We start from the raw sequence: 14,091 nt of genomic DNA, 5'->3' as shown, positions 1-14,091 counted from the left end.
CAGCAGTTTTTCTAATAGATTTTCCACGTTCGATATGCAAATTAATAACTAATTTTCGAATTTCAGGCGAAGTTCCTTTTCGGTTAGCATTCATGGCTGCACAGAGCTAAAAAACACAAAAAATCCAAAACAAACTCGAGAGAAATGCTGCAGACGATTTTATAAATTACTAGCCGCCTTTGGCGACCAGCCGGTTCGCCAATCTTAATGTTCGTTTAAATTTTAATAATTAAATAGGTTTAACCGGAGTTTAACCCCCTTCTTCGCCAAGTTGCGATAACGCACCAAAGCTGGCAATCTTTATTATGCACTATAATTGAACATCTGCTTCTTTGCTTTTGAACATTTCGCAAGGCCGTTGTTGGCGATTTTTAAAAATTTCGCCAAGCAGGGGATAAAACTTCGGTCGTACCATTAAACATTTTACGCAATTCCAACTTTAATAGATTCTTCAGCAAAATATTTTAAAACTTCAAATTTTGATAGTCATATAATTCACTCATAATATTATAAAGGCCTTCAGTTATTGCGTGATATATATCTCTCTAATTTTCTGTTACCCCTCGTAGAAATTATGCTTTAAATTACAGTGTAAATGATTAATCTGCAATTAATATAATATTTTTTACTGAAACAAAGAATTTTTTTTAATAATATGATTACTGATAATAGAGTCACTGAGCGTTTAAACTTTATGGTCACTAAAGAATATCTTTCTTAATTTATGTAATATCTCAAGAATTTGTCAACAAAAATTTCTCAGATTCATCATGAACAGATCGATTCATTAACAATGTTTAATTTTAAATGCATCAAACACTAAGAAAATAAAATGAATCGTTTAAAATAATCGGTCGAAAACAGGTTTAAAAAAATCTACTTAAAAAACGATGTACTTAAAACTATAAGCATATACAAAAAATATATAACTAACATAAATACATTTTACTTACAAAAGCATGCAACTAACCTAAAAATAATTTAAATCGTCCGTTGGTTGTCATGCCAACAATCAGAACAATGCGCATGCGTGGATTTTCTTCGCCAGTTACGTCAACGCAAATGCGTAAATTTTTCTACGCCAGTTGGGGTAACGCTATGCAGATTAGACATTTTTAATTTCCTTTATTCTGTGTTATTTTAATTCAAAAGTACTTCAGAATGAATGTGAAACATGGATTAATTAACAATGTTTAATTTTAAATGCATAAAACATTAAGAAAATAAACAGAATCGTTTGAAATAATCCGTCGAAAAATGTTAACCCTAGCCTAATTACTGTTGGGAGAAAAAAACAACTGATGCCTTACTTATTTGGCGATGGGGAAAATGGAAGATTTTTTTTGGCGGAAAAGTTGGCGTTGGGAAAAATGGAAGATTTTTTTGGCCGGAAAGTTAGTTTTTAATTAATAATGGACTACCCCTAACATTTAGGGGGATGAAAAATAGATGTTGGCCGATTCTCATAGATACCGGATAAGCACAAAAAATTTCATCAAAATCGGTCAAGCCGTTACGGAGGAGTATGGCAACGAAAACTGTGACACGAGAATTTTATATATTAGATTGCCAATTGCTTTTGAGTAAAAATAAAACCACCAAAAATATTTTTATTGCTTATTTCAGACGATTTTTGTTGCATATCTAATGCTGTCCCATCACTTATGTGAGCTATTTTTTGCTCCGTCCTAAACAATTGTATTTTTATTAAATTAATATTTTAATATGTTGACAAAATGTATGTTATGTAATAATTGCTACTAAATTTAAGTATTAAACACACCCACAAAAAATTTGTACATGTTTTTTTAATTTATTTTATTACAGTTTCCTTTTGTAAAGCACACGTGTCCCATCACTTTTGTGAGACACTGTATTTCAGTCACTGCATTTTAGAAATATCTCATTTACATGTTGCTTAAAGACCAATAGACAGTCAATCCATTATTAATTTTGGCCCAATCTTTGATAAGTGTCTATATTATCAATGATATATGTGCCGAATTCCATCTATCTAGCTCTTCTCGTGTTGTAATTATAGTGTTAACTTATATTCGAACAGTCGGCCAGACGGCTTCCTCTGAACAAATTTTACTAAAAATATGGCAGATATCTGCAAATTTGATATAAAGACCGTATGCCGAATTTTAATCGTCTCACTCAAAGCATTTATGAGTTATTTTCATCATAGCCAGACACAGAGACAGACCAACATTATTCTAAAAATGTGTTTTTCGAACCCAGGGAAGTGCAAAATACAAAATTTCGTCAAAATCTCAAATTCGACTTTTTTGACGATTACTACACTTTTTTTAAATTATGCATACAAGAAAGTAATGACAGAGAACAGAGAAACATAAGAAAAGCAACATTTCTTAATTTTTACCAAATTCACTTTTACCCTCTACATACGAAGAATAGAGAAAGTGTTTTAACAGACAAAACATTCGAATTTGTCATTTTAATGAATCTTCACTCTTTAGACCTACCTGAGCTCGACATATTTTTGAAAAATATTTGTATGTCTCTGTCTCTCTGTCTTTTTTTTCCTCAGCTATAAACAATTATTTTAGAAAACCAAGAATTGATGATGATAATGTTGTCCGTGGTACAAAAGAAACGGGGATGCAATAGCTTCTGAGGGCAAAGTCCTCTGTTTTCACTTCAATAATCAAACTTATGAATTAATTATGCTTAGTTGCTTTTAGAAGCAACTTTTGCTTTGTTGCTATTTAATCAGATTTTTGCCTTATCTCATGCACTTTTTTTGCATCTCAAGCTAAATTTTAAAAAACAGTGAGCATTTCTGAGGGAATGATTATTGAAATTAAATTTTCACAACGGTAAATATGAATTAAATCAAACGATAACCATGAATTAAATCAATAATATTTAAACTTGAATATTCATTCTGAATGAGATAAATTCATTAGTAATTTGCATGTGCAACTTCCAGGCTTCCCAACTGTCAATTTTCCTTTGTCATACGACAGACTTCTTTGAAAGAATGTTGCGAAGTGCTTTCCTCAAACTACTTGTGTCGGGCTAAGTGGCCTGCAGAAAACTTTATCTCATTTCCCCTATCTCTGTGCACGGCAGAACCATTAAGTGTCTCTTAAGAGCCTTTCACTGTTCATTTCATAAGAACTGTAAAGGCGTTTCATCGAAATTGTAAAGCTTTTTTTTTAATTGTGGAGATTTATAGTAAGGAAACGTGTTTGCAAGAATGTGAAATTCAGTAATTCATCAGGGGGGGGGGGTATGATACAAGTTTATGAGATTCTTGTGGATATATCAAATTATCTAACTTAGGATTTTAAGAAGTTTCAAATTACTTGTAAAAGATTTGTTAGAAATCGATAAATTAAGTGTGTCTTCCTAAATGGATTTTTTATTTTATTTGACACGCATTTTAATTGCATTGTTTAATCCTAATAAGAAATTCAATGGGTTATTTTTTAAATGATTCAAATTTTATGATGTAGTATTAAAATACTAACTATAGAGTTACCTGGTATACAATTTTGTTAGTAGATAAATTTTAGCGATGGTATATCTTATTCACTATTACTCAACAATGTTTCTCCTGCATATTGGTTGAAAATAAGAATTTTTTGCTGAAATTTTAGTACAAATCTAGCTTGCGTGCCAATTTCCTGAAATATATACTATATTACCTGATTTATCCTGATAAATATCTACTATATTACCTGACATTTCTATCTATATTACTTTATAATAGAAATAGTAACCGAAAATCATTTTTAATATGATATGCACAAATTTTAATTTAAATATTTTTCCGATTATTCGGTACTTGAAACACATTTTTTGTGTGCGTTATCTTATTTCCTATTATTTAATAACATTCCTTCTAAAAATTTAAATTATTTTTTTTGTCTAACTTTGAGTCACAAATCTAGTTCGTGTGCCAGTTTTCTGAAATACTTATTTTCATATACCATATTAAATTGTAAATAATACTTGAAAATCAGTTTTAGAATGAGAAGCATTAATTTTAATTTCTATATAACTTTTCCTCTTTTACTCGATACCTGAAACACATAATTTTGTAAGTCTTGCGTAAATTTTAATGTGAGGGTATCTTATTTACTATTTTTGGATATAATTCCATCTGGAAATTTAAATATTCGAAAATTTGAAAAAGAAATTTCAAAGTATTCGATTTTTTTATGGAACTATTTGACAAAATTCTATATCGTATTAGTTTCTTGAAATACCTATTTTTAGGTACATGCTTATAATAGAAGCAGTATCTAAGAATCATTTTTGGAATGGCAAGCATAAATTTTAGTTTGAGTATAGCTTTTTTCCTATTGTTCAGTACGTGAAACACTTTTTTTCATGTCTTTTGTAAATTTTAACGTAAATATATATTATTTACTTTGATTTGATAACACTCCTTCTGAAATTTTAAACCTGAATTCGAAAATTTGTAAAAGAAAACTCAAAATATTCGGGGAATTTTTATCGCACTATTTGAAAAAATTCTTTATTGTATCAGTTACCTGAAATACAAACTATTATGTATTAACTTATAATAGGAGCAGTACCTAAGAATCCTTTTTGGTATGGCAAGCATAAATTTTAGTTTGAGTACAGATTTTTTCCCCTTTTATTCGGTACTTCAAACACATTTTTTTACGTGCCTTGTGTAAATTTTTATGTGAATATATCTTATTCCCAATTAGTTAATAAAATCATTTTCTAAAAATTTAAAATATTTGGAAATTAAAAAAAAGAATTTTTTTGACTAAATGTTGTTGCTTACATGAAATACAAAATTTTATTGTTCCTAAACATAGGGGCAGTAAATGAAATAAATTGTATAGTTAAAACATTTTATGCACTATTACTCGACAATGTTATCAATTGTACAATTATAATAAATTGTAATGCTTTATAAAATGTAATGTTAATAAATTTAATGCACTATTATTCGGCAGTGGTAATTTCAAAAATTTAAAAATCCAGTGTTTAAAATTCCAAAATGAAGACGCGTTCCCTAATATTCCTTGGCACAAATCCAAATTTTTCATTTAAATATCTCGCTTAAACTATTAATAATCAAATTTGATCTTTGCTAAATTTTCCATTCCCTTAACAAATGTTGAATAAAATATGTTTTATATGGGATAGAATTTCTTAAAATTAAAATTAAAACTGACTAATAATTTTCTAAATTTCAACACGTGCATGTAAAACAAACTGCATTTTTAATGTATTTACATTTGTATTTATGGAATATATACAACTCATTTACAGAAAAAAAATCTACAAATTTCAATAAGGAAGTAATAGAACTACAATAAGGAGGTAAAAGAAACGTACCACATATACATTCCTTTTACTTCCTTATAAGAAATCTGAATTTTCATAATACACTATCAAAAGTTTGGAAAAATCGTTTTTTGTTGTTGTTGTTTCTTATGGCACTTGCCATGGACAAGCCCGCTGTTACGGAGACAGCGATTTTAAGCCGGTGGGGGAGCGCCTCTTGTTTTTTATAGTGGCGCCAACTAGGGCCAAGAGTACGACTTTGCTACTCCCGCATCACTCATTCGCTTGCACAACCCCTTTTTACAGGAGGGCACATTCACACATCTCACAGATAGAACAACGGAAGAACAACCATGCCCAAACCGGGACTCGAACCCAGGACGTCCGGATCACGGGGAAGATGCGCTACCCCTATGCCAGGACGCTGGCAAATCGTTTTTTAGTAATACAGATTTAAAAAGAATGGTGATGCTCCTATATTTCAGAAAAATTTTATGCTCTGTGAGAATGAGGATTCCTTTTTAATTATGAACAAAAGCTTATATTTTGCACTTAGAAATCTTCAACGAATCCGTCCATTAACATTTCTCATAAGTGTTACCAAACAATGCCAATAAACTCCTGCTCTTTTTTTCAACGCAATCACTGGGTTTATTTGCCTCCGTAAGTGAAAGCTGTTATGAAATTCATTAGCTAGCTCTCAAAAGAGAAAAAACAATTACTAAGAAAATTGACATCTAAGGGAATAAAATATACAATTTCCTTTTTATTTTTAGATTTCTGGTGTATGCCAGCATGAAACACTTACCTTAAAAAGATTTTAAATACAAAAAATTCTTTGTAAGAAATTACACCATTTTTCCGAATCTATTCCAAGCCTTCTTATACGCGTTTAGATTAAATTCTTTCATCGACTGAAACACTGTTATAATATATAATAAACTGTTCTTGTCCCTATTATATTGTTACGAATATGTAATGCTGCTTCCCAGCATAGTCGGTTCCACCATCGGAAAGAATGTTTTACAGTCATCGGTATTGGGCGGAGTCCGGTGTCACGTCGGAGGGTCCCGGAGCTTGGCGACCATTTGGCTACTTGGCGACTTTGGAGCCAAAATAAATTATACCCGAAACATCGAGAATTTTCGCGAACCGTCCAGTAGGGACAGAGATACGCCTCGAACGTTCCTGATTGGTTGAGAGGCCTAGCCCCGCCTCCTGAGACCTGTGGGATGTTTTAGTGGAGAAGGTTGCAAATTGGGATAGTTAAGTTACATCCACACATAAAGAATGAGCGACGACTTTTTTTATATAAAAATAAACATCTTTTTAATTTTTAACGCTAACACATCGACAGACAACAGATTTTTGTGAAAGACCGGAAATTTTTCTTTTTAATTCGCACAGCTTGCGCGCTTGATCGTAGATAACTGCTTCGTACTTCCGGTGCGCAGTTAGGAAAATAGTTTTTCGAATACAGTCATTTTGATGGAAGCAGGACCGCCACAGTACTCCCCCCTCTAGTAGTGCAGCAGGCACTGAAGTTAGAGGTAACGAGTGTTGAAGCGAACTCGTCGGCCAGATCTGGTCACATAAGGTACTGGAGTAGAATTTGTAGGTGACACAGGACTCGATGGAGACAGTTCAGGTACTGGTTTTGGTGAAGTCAGAACTGCAACTGGTGGTGATATTGCTGGTGCAGAGGACTGGTGAGAGTTCTCGAAGAACGCAGGCTTTAAGCGATCAATGTTGATCGTGAACTGTTTGCCGTTCTTTTCAATTGTGAACATTTTATCAGTTCGTTTGAGTACGAGGTATGGTCCATCGTATGGCGCTTGTAAAGGTTTTTTAACAGCATCGTGGCGCACGAACACATGTGAGCAAGTGTCCAGAGCTGGATGAACGAATACTTTCTTGGTGTCATGAGGTGCAGTAGCAACAGGTTTAAGTTGATCCATCAAGATCCGTAAATTTATTAGGAACTCATGAGGCTCGACGTTAATTGAAGGGGATTCAAAAAATTCTGATGGTAGTTTAAGGGTTGAGCCATAAACTAGTTCGGCCGATGTGCACTGTAGATCTTCTTTTAATGCGGTTCGGAGTCCGAGCAAAACCAAAGGAATTGATTCGGTCCATTTCGTAGATGCATGACATCGGAGGCTTTGTTTAAGAGATCGATGGAATCGCTCGACTATTCCATTGCTTTTTGGGTGGTATGGGGTCGTTCGGATCTTTTGGACACCCAAGTGTTTGCTGAGCAAAGAAAACAAGTTGCTTTGGAATTGTCGTCCTTGATCTGTCGTGATTATTGAAGGCAAACCGAAACGTGAGATCCAATGAGTTATGAATGCACGCGCAACAGTTTCAGCAGAAATATCAGGAATGGGAATTGCCTCAGGCCATCGTGTGAAACGATCTCCAGATCAGAAGGTTGTGATGACTCCAGATCAGAAGGTTGCGTGTTCAAATCACGTCCGGGTCACCAAATGTGGGATGTTTTAGTGGAGAAGGTTGCAAATTGGGATAGTTAAGTTACATCCACACATAAAGAATGAGCGACGACTTTTTTTATATAAAAATAAACATCTTTTTAATTTTTAACGCTAACACATCGACAGACAACAGATTTTTGTGAAAGACCGGAAATTTTTCTTTTTAATTCGCACAGCTTGCGCGCTTGATCGTAGATAACTGCTTCGTACTTCCGGTGCGCAGTTAGGAAAATAGTTTTTCGAATACAGTCATTTTGATGGAAGCAGGATCGCCACAGACCTATAAAAGGAAGCGGCCGCAGCTGCTAGGGCAGAGTAGTCGGAATCGACAGTAAAAACTGGCCTTCCAGAGATAAGCGGAGCAGCGACGGAGTGAAGCTAGTGCTGAACTAAGCTGTGTTGTACTGTCTGCAATAGAGTCTGTTGTATGCTGCTGTTTATGCTGTTTTGTATGCTGCTGTGTATGCTGCACGTCTCGGCAGAAGATAATCGTCTTCTGTGCTGTATATAGTTGTCGTATTTGTGCTGTCCTGTGTGTCTTCGTGTAAATAAACATCGTTATTTTATTTTCTACTGCCGCCTGGCGATTGACTCCACACCATATAATTCCCACTATCCAAACGAACACGGAAATTTTGTAACAATATACAACTAACTAGTACCCAAGGTGCGTTGCTGTGGCAAAAGAAATAATTTTGGAAATATCGTTTGAAATTTGAAACAGACATTTTGTTCAGTTAGGAATGATAGGAAGAAATAGTATTTATTTTCTTGTCGACAATGAATATATTTATTAAAATTGAATTATATATATATATATATATATATATATATATATAATTAAGATAGCCAATATTTTTTTGTTTCTACAGCAAAAACAAATATTCTTGGTTGTCCGATATAGCGCCTTGTTGATAGTCATCGAGAATGCAAGTCGAATGGGGATTCGGGGCAGTCGTTTGAAATTAAAAGACATCTCGGTAGTAATAATAGGAATACGTGGAAAGAGCACATCTTTTCCATTCGACTTTACATAATGAATAGTTGCCTCAATTCGTGTAGCATGTTGATCTTCTGGTTCTGATGCTCATGCTCGGTTAGCAAGTAAATGATGTCTTTGGATTTTTGCCGCATGTTGATCTTGAAATTCTGAATTACGTGAATTTGCAATTCATTAAACGATCTCCTTCATCGCTCGCTTGTCATTTCTCTTTTCTTTGAGAACCTCAAAATTTCTTATTTCTACGTGACGTACAATCTACTAATCTATTATTGTTCTATCGTACTGTCTACGTAAGATTTGCTAAGTGACGAACATTTGTTAGGCATATTTTTTGACGAAGCAATTAACATGAGGTACTCCTGTATAACCGAAAGATTGTTTGTCGATTCACAGAATGAATAGAAAAATTACTGTTTGCACTGGGAAATTTCCATTATACTGACACATTGAAAAGAATATGTCGACTCTCCATGGCCGAATGGTCATAGAACTGATCTCATAGTCAAGGGATTGTGAGTTCGAATCCCGCGATTCAAAGTTTGTGTAAATATTTAATTCCTTGATTTTATGTTTCCCTTTATTTCATGTTCCAGAAGATTCTGGATATTTCTTTAGTTTATACCAGATAAGTGTTCTGGACTTTTCTTACTGTCTCCAGAAGAGTATTCTGGAACTTTCCCTGCTAGTATAAAAGCAGAAGATTTGTCAGTCACTGTGTTCTGAGTTCAATTAATAAATTGGTTTAGCTCTACCTCTTGTGTGTGTCGTTGAGTTCCATGCTCAAGTACCTACGTGACATTCTTTCTTTTTGGTCGATCCTCAAATCCGGAGCTATCATCAGGGTACAGTCAATGACACCTAACTTTGCCTATGAAGTGGTCATGGAATAAAGCGATCCTTCGTCTACCTGGTTAAGGTCCAAATTTTGGTTCAAGGCCTTTAAGGCGATTGCTTCTACGGAAATCCGTTTCTATGCTGACTGGAATCGCGGGATTCAAACTCACAATCCTTTTATTATGAGATCAGTTCTATGACCATTCGGCTATGGTGAGTCGACAGATTCTTTTCAATGTGACAATATATAACATAAATTGCTAGGCATCGATAATAATAATTCTATGTTGTATGTGTGAGATAAACTCTGAATAAAATGTGCGGTTCGTCCAAGTTAAGATATTGAGGACACTAAATGACAACATCCTGTGTAGATGACCTATTCCTTAATGAAAAGTAAAAAGTTAGCGCTTTCACTAAATATTTTCGATTTCATTTCACTCACATTGATTGCCATCGATGACAATAATTTTATTTTATTTGATAAATGTGCGATTAATTTCGAATGATATGTGCCGTTTACTGTTTGTCTTTTGTCAATTTTAAAATAATATTTAATAATATAAACGTACGAAACGATTTGTTTGTAAATTTTATAGTATTCAAAATAAATCTTAATAACTGCCTGTAACCTTAGAGCAAGTGAAGGCAATAAGTTGTTAAAGTTTTATAGCAATCGGATGAACGGTATGTCAGCGCATAAAATACGAACAAACAAAAATTCATTTTTATATATTATATAATAATAAATAATAATATATTATAAGACTGAAAAATCATCATCACATATTAAATCCTGCGCATTTCTACGTGTATTAAATATTTCAAGCAGAACCTTTAATTTTAACAAAAATATTGCTGTGAATGTATCCGGCTTACATAATGCTGCTTTAATATTTTTCATTTATAGGTTTTGATTTGAACACATTTAAGTACATCTTTTGTTGATATTTCAATGAATGATTGATTCGATAAAATCACTAAATGGTAGATTAGTTATAAATTGGCATAAAAATTTATCTCCTATATGTTTTGGATTAAAGAACACATATTGAGAATTCTTTTGAATAATGTTTATATATAAGAAAAAAATACGTACCAAATACCTTCATAAAATGGAAAAAAGACAAAACATTTTCAGAGTTTAATATTTTGAAACCAAATGCGTTCAATAAGGAAAAAGAACTGAAAATGCATTTCTCATCTTTTAGTTATTACTTTATTTTTACCTTTTTTGAATATTGAACTCTAAAAAGAAAGAAGCAGAGGCAAAAGAAAGAAGTGGAATACGTGTAAAAAGAATTTAACTTTCAAACTATGTTTGGATTTTTCAGGAAGGCGAGCGGAAAAAATACGAAAAGGTATTAATTCTTTTTGGGAGAAGGAAAATATCGAGTTTTAGCGGTCAAAAGAATTGACTTCAACTATTAAAAGTCAATGAAAATTCCTAAACAGACTTTTCGACAAAGATCGAAAGAGATTATGAATATCAAGAATCCAAAAGAAAGTATTGAAAAAACGCGAATCAAGGAATTAATTGTTTTATTATGGAAATACTAAGATTTATTTATCAGCACATCTAATAAATGACGAAACAAAAAAATTGACATTATTCTTCAGGTTTGATTTTCTGTACTAGAGAACTGTTACGAAACTGAAATGCAGATTTATTTCTTTTTAGTCCTATAGTTCTATAAGAGCGAAAAAATCTAAAAGCTTTATATTTTCATAGAGCTTCTAGATTTCTAGATCCCTAGGGCGAAGAATCTAATACAAAGATTTCTAACGGATGCTCTAAAAGTGGATACGATTTAGTGATTTTCAAACTGATTTGCCGACGATAACGACAGCTCTAAAAATAAAAGTAATTTGATTCCCATTTCTGAAAAGAACCGAGATCTCGTGATTCCTCTAGAAAATTCCATGTCCTGTCAGAAAACGCGCTTAAATACGAGAAACTGAAAGATTCAGTCACTTTTCTCTTTGGAATATTTATCTCTGCTAATTGATGCGCTAAATGCTGTTACGCTGTTTCACCTCGCTTGTGTTTCTTTGTTGCCTATGCTTCTTTTTTTCTCTTTTCCATCGAAAAAAAACCATCGTTTATCATTATCCAGCTTGTATTAAATTCACCGCATACACATTCAGATACAGTCTTTTTTCACTTTCATGTGGTTATGATTGTTTATTCGGAATAAAGATTTTTTTTTTGTTTTTTTTTTGCGAAAACAAAAGTTTTTACAATTATTTCAAAGACATATAGTTCCTATACCATGGCCCTATATCTCTTATAGTTGATCAATCATTCTTTAGAAATACCAAAAAGATAATTACAACAAAGTCGTTCTCTTTTAGGGTTGATATTTAAAAGTGGGGGCTTTAAAAATGTTTAATATTAATAGTTATAAAATCCTTCAATAAATAAACTAATATCTTATTATATATTTCTAAAATCAGAGTAATGTATTTACAGGCATACGTAATATTTTTAATAATGTGAAAATATAAGAGTATGAAATTAGAGAAATTACTTAGAGCCTTTACCCAGATGATATTGATATTGGAATTCAAGACAATAAGCTTGCACATCGGGCTCTGAAACTGACTTCCATGTCAATTTCGTCATGACTTTTCCATGACTTTCCATGCAATGTCCATAGGAAGGAGACATTACCTGTCTCATTCTATGCTTCATTTTGTGATGTTTCAGTATATATCAAATGATATATCTATGGGAAGTGGCAATAAGTTTGGAACATTCAATTTGATGATAGATGCATTCTATTCAGCCAACCGTAAATATGTGGGAAATTTTATCCAATCGATGTGCCATGGTTAAATTAAATTGTTTGCGTATTGGACACAAAAGGTATTTACACAGACATTTGTCGTTTGACGAACGAGCTGCCCATTGTACGGAATTGTGATGTTGTCAGTTTTGTTGATCATATTCTGACTCAGTATTCTAATTTTACTTCTGGTCGTTTAACTCACAACCGATTAACTTGTCTATTTTAAATCTGCATCATCTAAAGCTGAAATGTCGGCCGAAACTTTTTGAATTTTCAAAAGCCATTGGCTTTTTCACAGCAACTAAAATTTAAATTTTTTTCATACTTGTCCCAACACGTGATAATTCACAGATTTTTTTAACTTCAGACTTATTACGATTTTACAATATATGTTTGTTCCATTTATACCTTTATTTTTTATCCAAGAACTTTGTTAAAAAAAAACAAAGTGATGCTGTCCTAAATTTGACTTTGGGCGAAAATACATCATACCATACCTACCTAACAATTGATATGAATTTCTATTCTATTCTATTTCTTTCATATAAAGATGGTATTATAAAAAATTTAGTAAATAAAAATTAAAATAATTGTTAAAGCATCACATTTCTTTTTTGATATATAACCTAACTTCGTAAAAAAGTTCGAACAATTCTGGAGCACTCTGAAACGTATAATTTAACATCATTTAAGGTCAAAGAAATCTGTTTCGATAATAGAATTTAATATAATATCCTTTAAAATTTTAAAAAAGGAAATAGAAAAAATTGGTATAAATGCATAGGTTACACTCGTTCAATATCTGCCGATCAAAACGCTTAAAGAAAGATCTAGTGCTGAAATAAATTGCAACTAATTTAGAATTAATTTGAAAGATGAGATATTCTCAATTTTTTTTATTTAAATATTTCTCGCAAGGAAAGTAGAACATGTTTTGAACTTTCATTCTTTTTATTATTCATGTCGGAAAAGAAGACTATATTTTTAATGAATTTTAATGCACTTTGAAATTATTTTCAGTAATAAACATGCAATTCCGATAATGGTATTTTTTAAGAGAAATGAGAAACTTTCAAATTTCAAGACGATAATTATTTTTTCGTTTCTTTCTGTAAAGAGCTGAAATATTTTGAAAGAAATTATCAGAAATTAATTTTTTTTTAAATCTTGATAACTCTCTTCCAAAAGTAATATTTTTTTCGAAGCAAATTGTGAAAAGAAATGCATTTTAATTTTCCCAGTAACTTAGGCGAAAATTAATAATTTTAGAAAAATTCTTATTTCATTTAATAAAAATAATTTTTTTACATATTTATATGCTGAAAATTGACTTTTAATTTATATTTTCAAATACTTTGATTTATATCTTCAAATTCTTAAGAAGGTCAATAAAAATATTTAAATTAATCTTTTTGGTATATAAATATATCCATTGATGATATTAATTTTTTGTCAGAAATAATTCATTGAATGTTTTCGTACTTCCTTATGGGCATTTATAAAGAAATTAAGAAATCTATTAAGAAATTATCTATTAAGAAATCTATAATAATCAATAATATAATAATCAATAATCTATTAAGAATTAATTTATTATTTCATAAAAAGAATATAGGACATTTAAAAAATGATTTACTGTGATAAAAAAAAATTAATACTTTACAATAAA

Source organism: Argiope bruennichi, chromosome 7, assembly GCF_947563725.1.
Source record: "Argiope bruennichi chromosome 7, qqArgBrue1.1, whole genome shotgun sequence".
Taxonomy (NCBI): domain Eukaryota; kingdom Metazoa; phylum Arthropoda; class Arachnida; order Araneae; family Araneidae; genus Argiope; species Argiope bruennichi.
Note: the sequence above shows the minus strand (reverse complement) of the source record.